The sequence below is a fragment of the Hemiscyllium ocellatum genome, chromosome 6, assembly GCF_020745735.1.
Source record: "Hemiscyllium ocellatum isolate sHemOce1 chromosome 6, sHemOce1.pat.X.cur, whole genome shotgun sequence".
Lineage (NCBI taxonomy): Eukaryota > Metazoa > Chordata > Chondrichthyes > Orectolobiformes > Hemiscylliidae > Hemiscyllium > Hemiscyllium ocellatum.
Window position 1 is genome coordinate 5,282,453 of NC_083406.1, and position 8,108 is coordinate 5,290,560.

The 8,108-nt window shown below is 40.1% G+C and overlaps 1 non-coding gene across 1 annotated transcript; it reads right to left on the bottom strand.

Annotated features, from left to right (window-relative positions):
* Positions 1–6,906: 6,906 nt before the first annotated feature.
* On the bottom strand, positions 6,907–7,013 carry LOC132817001 (U6 spliceosomal RNA). Its single transcript, XR_009644839.1, has one exon. It is a non-coding gene; the product is annotated as a U6 spliceosomal RNA (small nuclear RNA).
* Positions 7,014–8,108: the final 1,095 nt, after the last annotated feature.

The window sequence follows — 8,108 nt, forward strand, 5'->3', positions numbered from 1 at the left end:
TTGTAGCTCAGGTTGATGGTAAGTATGTAAGTTAATTTGCTGAGCTGGAAGGTTTGTTTTCAGATGTTTCGTTACCATGACTAGGTAACATCGTCAGTGAGAGTCTCTGGTGAAGCTCTGGCATTTGTCCCATCTGTCAATTTATAGGTCTTGGTTTCTTAAGGTGGGTGATGTCATTTCCGGTTCTTTTTTTCAAGGGAAGGTAAATGGGATCCAGATTGATGTGTTTATTTGTGGAGTTCTGGTTAGGATTCTCTAAGACTTCTCATGCGCATCTTTGTTTCGCCTGTCCTAGGATGTGTGCGTTGTCCCAGTCAAAGTGGTGCCCTTGTCTGCATGAAGAGAAACTAGTGATCGTGGGTCATGTCTTTTGGTGGCTAGTTGGTGTTCATGTATCCTGTTGGCAAGTTTCCTGCTAGTTTGTCCAATGTAGTGTTTGTTACAGTTCTTGCATGCTATCTTGTAAATGACGTTAGTTTTGCTGATGGTATCTAATGGGTCCTTTAGGTTCATTGGTTGCTGTTGAAATGTGTTGGTTGGTTTGTGGGCTACCATGATTCAAAAAGGGCTGAGTAGTCTGGAAGCCATTTCTGATATGCCTTTGATGTAAGTTAATGTGGCTAGAGTTTTTGGTTGTGTTATGTCTGCTTGTTTGGGTTTATTTCTAAGGAATCAGTGGATTGTGTTTATTGGGTACCCGTTTCTTTTTGAAAACATTGTATAGATATATTTCTTCTGCTTCTTGTAGTTCGTGGGTGTGGCAGTGTCATGTAGTTTGTTGGAATAATGTCTTGATGCAGCTCCATTTGTGGGTGTTGGGATGATTACTTCTGAAGTTGGTCCATGTGTGTTGTTTCTCTGTAGACACTGGTTTGAAGCTCTCTGTTAATTGTACATCCAATGTCACGTCTAGGAATGGGAGTCAGTTGTCATTCTCTTCCTCTTTTGTGAATTTTATGCCTGCCAGGATATTGTTGATGGCGTTGCATGTTTCCTCTAATTTGTTCCGTTTTGCGATTGTCATCCACCTAATGGACCCAAAGTTTGGGTTGGACAGAATCATTGAGCATGTTCAAAAAAGAAATCAATAGATTTCTGGAGACCAGTGACACTAATGGATATGGAGATAATGTGATAAAATGGCAATGATGAGGTAATCAGCCATGATCTAGAGTGATGGGACAGGCCAAATGAGCTGAATAGTTAATGCAGTTCCTGTGTTGTGATTTGTACATGTAAGCATTGTAAGAAACATAATGTAAAATTATTTTAAAGTTCTTTATGACTGACGTATTTCAAAAGCTGAACAGTTACAATTTCAAGAAACCAAATAGTCTTATTGGTTTTGACAAATCTATTAATTGGAAGTGGATTCGGATGTTAGACAATTAAAGAGATATTTACAGACAGAGGTAATTATTTAACCAATGAGAAGGCATTAACATGTCAATAGAATCTGAATCTGAAATTAAGTTCTGAAATTTCTGTTTCTGTTTACTGCTACACAGAAATGGCTGGAGAATGCTTCAAAAAATTCCTGCAGTACACTTGCTGCCTCTTTGAACCAATAAATCCATGCTTAAGAAATATAAAACAAATCAACAAACACCACTTTTATCATGCTGCAACTGGCCTTAGGGCATGTATGAAACCCAAGCCGCAGTATTTTGGACAAGACAAATGTAAAAATACTTTAGCAAATCTAATCCAGTTAGATTTCGATAAAATGTGGCAGAGTGCGGATATATATGGCACAATTTTCAAGAGATTTGATGGGGATAAAATATCTAATTTTGTTTCAGATGATACGGGAGACAGTTTTGTGACCATGATGCATTTTCAGTCCTCAACTCATGACAGTTTCTAAGCCTAAAGACAAAAGAGGAATTTTCAAACTATTTCTGGAGATGAATGCTTATAATTCACTCCCATCCAGATATACTCTCCTTGGTCAAATTACACATGACATAAAATGGTTTAAGACAGATTGAACTTGCTTGAACTGCTTTTGGTGTAGGTTTCTTTCAAAGGTCTCTAGGTAAGTGAGAGAACTCTTTTATTCTCCTTGATCCCATCCGAAAGGAGTCAATACCTAACTGTGGTGTCATCTCACAACCACTGATCGCCCTTTGCTCCCTTACCTAGTCATTTCTATTGTGTGCTGCTAAATGGACTGAAGTATGTATTTGTGTATGTACCAGGCTGTGGTGTGAATTTGAATGTTTTAGGGAGTCCATATTGCTATATCTACTGAGTGAAATGTGTTGAGATGTGTGCTGAATTGAAATATAGATGGGACATTTATTCCTACTCTATGGTATGAAGAAAATTCAGTAGCAGGTTACAAGGATTATATGAACATTAATGCACTTCTATCAAGGGTTCTGGAAGAAGATGGTGAATTACAACTGTTACTGTTTTCCCCTTTCTCTGTTATAAAGACCATGGGCCACACTTTGATGCAGAAAATGGGTGAGTATTGAATTGGGAAACTTCCCAAATCAACAAACTTATCTCCCTGAAAAGGACATTTGCCTATTATGTTTGTGTTCTAAGGACGCAGGGGAGAAATTGAGATGGGCCCATCATTCGGTAATGGTGAAGGTTGTGTGGTGACTCAGGCAAGTGAGAATGTGTCTATTACTGGATCATTGACTAAGCTGGAATGATAAATGTTCTCCATTTAACTTTTATCCAGTCTCCATGCTTGCCTTTGCCCTTATAGGTCCATGCCCCTTCATAGACCCAGGCCCCATCCATGCTTCCAATATTCCATTTTACATTTCCAAGTCTCCTTATGCACATATTTTCTCCACACCCCTCATATCTTTACGCTCTCTTCATCCCGCATAACCTACATTGTAACTCACCCAGTATCTATTGGGCTGATTTCTGAATAAGTATTTAAATTGACGTTAAGGAAGATAATCTTCTAACAATGTAATCAGACTCAAACACAACATATTGAAAAACTCCTTAAAACAACCCATTTGTGAAAAAAAATCCTTCATATGGTCAATCTGTTATAAAAGCAAACATTTGTTTCACTCACCACATCAAAGACAGTTAATTCTTTAATAGTTCTTAAAGCTATGTACCAAAATGTTTAAAAAGCCTCCTGTTGTGATTATCTTTTAGGGCTCTTCAGGTTCAACAACAAACGATTAGTTATGTAAATGAGACAGTCCTGTGAAACCTGTCCTTCTGGCCAATATCAGATATACGATTAACCAAGGTCGCACGGGGCTTATTTTTCTAAGTGAATGCTGCTAAGTACATTTTTTCATTTTTAAAAGGACTCAGAACATTTAAATCACTTCAGATTATCACACTAGAGATTCTAATTACTACCAAAGATTAGATTAGATTAGATTACATACAGTGTGGAAACAGGCCCTTTGGCCCAACAAGTCCACACCGACCCGCCGAAGATTAACCCACCCAGACCCGTTCCCCAATTTACCTCTGACTAATCCACCTAACACTACGGGCAATTTAGCATGGCCAATTCACCTGACCTGCACATCTTTGGACTGTGGGAGGAAACCAGAGCACCTGGAGGAAACCCACGCAGACACGGGGAGAATGTGCAAACTCCACCCAGACAGTCACCTGAGGCTGGAATAAATCCCAGGTCCCTGGTGCTGTGAGGCAGCAGTGCTAACCATGAGCCACCATGCTGCCCCAAACCTGGCTAGCAATATGATGTCAAATTATTGAAACTGCAAGGAACATCTCTTTTGTAATTCAAAGCCTGCCAGTGAAAACGCCCCAGAGGCAGGAGACGTTTTCTTATTCCACTGAAGCCCACCTATGCTTCATGCTTTCTCTAAGAGTTTGTAAGCAATATCTGCTCATGAAAGGGGGCTAGTCTGTTAAAATGACATAGTGATTTAACCTGTAAGTAAAAAATGAGGTCTGCAGATGCTGGAGATCACAGCTGCAAATGTGTTGCTGGTCAAAGCACAGCAGGCCAGGCAGCATCTCAGGAATAGAGAATTCGACGTTTCGAGCAAGTGCAGCCAGTGAGGGTGAGAGTGTTGTGTGCCATCCTGCTACCTGCATCACTGTCATGTGTTAGTGGAAATGACCAGAAAGAGGAATGGGAATGGCTATCCTGGAATTGGGTCTTGCTTGCCCATTTTATCGAGTCATCCAAGTACAACAAAAATCTAGGCTCATATGGCCACTCCATCATCAGGACTACCAATCCCACCATCTCTGACTTCATGTCTGCTTGTTCCTGCTTCAGTTCATTTACTGCTGAAATGCGCATTCACATCTTTATCTCCACTAGAGTCACCAATGTGTTCAGCCCATTCCACATCCACTATACACTTAAGCTATCCAAAATGTCATATTCTGTTCATTAACACTTTGCTCACTGACCTCCATTAGCTCCCTGTCTAGCAATGTCTTAATTTCAAAATTCATGCTCTTGCTTACAAGTCCTTCTACCCTCGTATTTCCCCATATCTTTATAACTTTTCCCAACATACAAGCTGCAAAATCATTATTGTCTTGCAAATCTGGCTTCTAATACATTTATTTGGTGGTGTTGCCTTCATTTGCTTAGGACCTGATGACTTTAATTGAAAGTGAGTACTGCAAGATGCTGGAGATTAGAGTCAAGACCATGGTGCTGGAGAAGCACAGCAGGTCAGGCAGCATTCGAGGAGTAGGAAAATCGATGTTTCGGGCAAAAGCCCTTCATCAGGAATGATGCTACCTGACCTGCTGTGCTTTTCCAGCACCACGGACTTGATGCTGATTACTTTAAGTAATTCTTTAAACTTCTCTGCCACTTTATCTTCCTTTCTTCCTTTGTACAGGATGTTGGTGAGACCTCTTTTGATATACAATGCACAGTTCTGCTCACCCTGTTAGAGGAGGGATATTTGTAAGAGGGTTCAGAAAAGATTTACCAGGGTATTACTAGGAATATTTGAGATATAAAAATAGATTGGGTAGGCTGTGGCTTTTTTCGCTGGAGTGTAGGAGGTTGAGGGGTGACCTCACTGAGATTTATAAAATCATGAGGGGCATAGAAAAAGTGAATAACAAGGGTCTTTTCCCTAAGGTGGGGGAGTTCAAAGCTGGGGACATTTTTTTAAGGTGAGAGGAAAAAGATTTAAAAGGACACGAGGAGGGCAACGTTTTTAGACAGAGGATGGTTTGTGTGTGGAATGAACTGACAGAGAAAGAGACGGATGTGGATACAGGTACAATGTTTAAAAGACATTTGGATAAATTCATGAAAAGGAAAGTTTTGGGGTGGTATGAAACAAGTGCAGGCAAGTGGGACTGGTTTAAATTGAGTGCATTATTAGCATGAACTCGTTGGACTGAAGGGTCTGTTTCCATTCTGTTTAACTATAAAATCTATGTAATTGACAAACATTTGATTTACCCTAATCTCTTTATGCTTCTCAGTGCCTTTTTAATTTGTTAACACTCTTGTGTAGAGAGCTCATGAGAAGTCGTCTAGACTTGAAACATGAGCTTGCTCTCTCTCCACGGATGCTGCCTGACCCACTGTGATCTCCAGTGAGTTTTGTTTTCAGTACAGATCCCAGAATCCACAGCAATTTGCTCAAAAAAATGGGCACTTTCCTTGATTTGCATTGAATCATTTTTCAAATCTGCTTTATTTATTATCATTAGATTTCTTCACATTCACGGGTGAACTGAGAACAGGTTGCACATTATTATGTAAATTCTCCCTAAAATATACCAGTTGTCTTTTGGGGTGTCCTGAAGTAGCGACAGTCCAAGTTAATATTGGTATTTTTCCAACATTATAACATAACAATACTACAAAGAGCAGCGTTCTCACTGTTTGTAGGATGCTCTTTGGAGTTAATGCCATTTGCCTGTATCAGTTGTGGATGACAAAACAAATCACAGGAAAGCAGGAGGTGACTGTATGAATTATTATTAATGCAGCATTGACATTTTCATCCAACTGACTGAGAGAAATAGTACATCTGAAATGCAAATTCACAATTCCACTGCCCTGGAATGCCAACCGCAACTCTGGATTGATGTTTGGTGTATAGTGTTTAAATTCAAATCCTCTGTATTTTGAGGTGGCAATGCTATCTCCACCTCATGTATGAGATGCGAAGGTTTTGGGAGGTCAGAGGTCAGAAAAGCACTTGAGAGGGAAAGGGGTTGTAGCTTGGACTCGATCTGCTTGAGTATCAAGGTACCATCGGAACAAGATGTGACCCAAAATATTCAGGACGTAAAGGGATGTGAGCAAATATAGAAATTGCTGGAAAAGCACAGCAGGACTGGCAGCATCTGTGGAGAGAAGTCAGAGTTAATGTTTCTGCTTGATTGACCTTCCTCAGTTCTGACAGGCTGCCAGAACTGCTGATCTTTTCCAGCAATTTTTATTTTTACCTCTGATTTCCAGCATCCACAGTTCTTTCAGTTTTTAATTAGGGATGTGAGCAGTTCTGTCAGAACCTTGCAATGTTAATGATGTTGCCAAATAATCAAGTTTCAATTTCACATAATTTGAGAACTATTATCACTTTATCATCTAATTTTCTCCTTTCTAGTTTACAAGCCTTCCTGTGTCACGTCTTATTCTTGGAACTATTCTTTGAAACTATTGCCTGCACCCTTTCTATATTTTATTGTCATGCCATGTGCAATTGGCCAAAAGCGTTTTGTGAAACTTCAAAAACATTTTTGGTTTAATGCTCAATGTTCTTTGATATAAAGTCCAGAAACTAGCTGGTTTCTTCCACTGACTATCTACTGTGCTTTCAGTTTTTATTATTTCACCTATTTTCCTAATCAACTTGCTTGGAAATGTTATCAAACACCTCTGGTGCAGGTGGGACTTGAACCTCGGCCTACCAGTCTAGGGATAGGGACACTACCGCTGCATTACAAAACATGGAAGGCTTTGCGTTTTTACATGCCATCCATGTGCAGGTGCCATGCTAATTTCGTATGTATTGCTTCCATTCTAGTACATGGGCTGCAGAAGCGAGCATGTCAAGATCAATACTGCCATATTGTTGTAATGTGTGTAAAGATCTAGGATCTAAATGAAACATTCATCAAGGGTGCAACCCTAACTCTGAATCCATGGTACAAATGCGGCTGCACTTAAAAATATGATCCGAAAGAGATCTGGATTTACAGGTTGTTCTGCTATAACACACGTTTCATTAATGATTGACAAATTGGAGACACTGTTTCTAAAGTGAAAAATTTTAAAGTGTATATTATAACACGATTCCAGCCCCATTAGTTTAAATGGTGTTGCTATTGCATGATTTTCTATAACATAGGATTGCATGAGAACGAGACTGCCATGTTGGAGCAGAACTGACTGTGTTGCCACTTCAAACCTGGAATTAGTAAGAAAGTGCCACATATACCAAATCATAGAATTCCTACAGTATGGAAGCAGGCCATTTGGCCCACTGAGTCTACACTGACACTCTGAAAAGCATCTCACCCAAAGCCATCGTACTATCCTTCATTTCCCATGACTAATCCACCTAGCCCACACATCAATGAATACTATGGGACAATTTAGCATGGCCAACCCACCTAAGCTGCATGCCTTTAGACTGTGGGAGGAAATTGGAGTACTAGGAGGAAACCCACACAGACACGGGAAGAATGTGCAAACTCCACACAGACAGTCGCTCGAGGTTGGAATCAAACCCAGGTCCCTGTCACTGTGAGGCAGCAGTGCTAACCACTGAGCTGCCATGCCACCCACTGAGCCAGTGTACCACCCTTAAAAGTCATAAGATAATTCAGGATCCATGTTCACAATTATCCCCCATGAAAACAAGCAAAGAATAAAGAACAAAAGATCTTTAAAGGTGTTGAAATGGAATTTCACAACTTAGTGAGAGGAGTGTACAGAGCAACTCAGAAGTCCAGCTGTACAGTCAAGTGGTAGCAAGATGAGATGCTTCATCCAAATTTTCATCAACGCGTTTAGACTTTAACAACTCTGCTGGAGCAGAGAAGCAGAGGGGACTCGAGCCACATGGAGAACTGTAAGGTATACACTCTTAACATATCGAAACTGAAATGTGGTTATTTCAAAATATAGAAATCAGAAAACA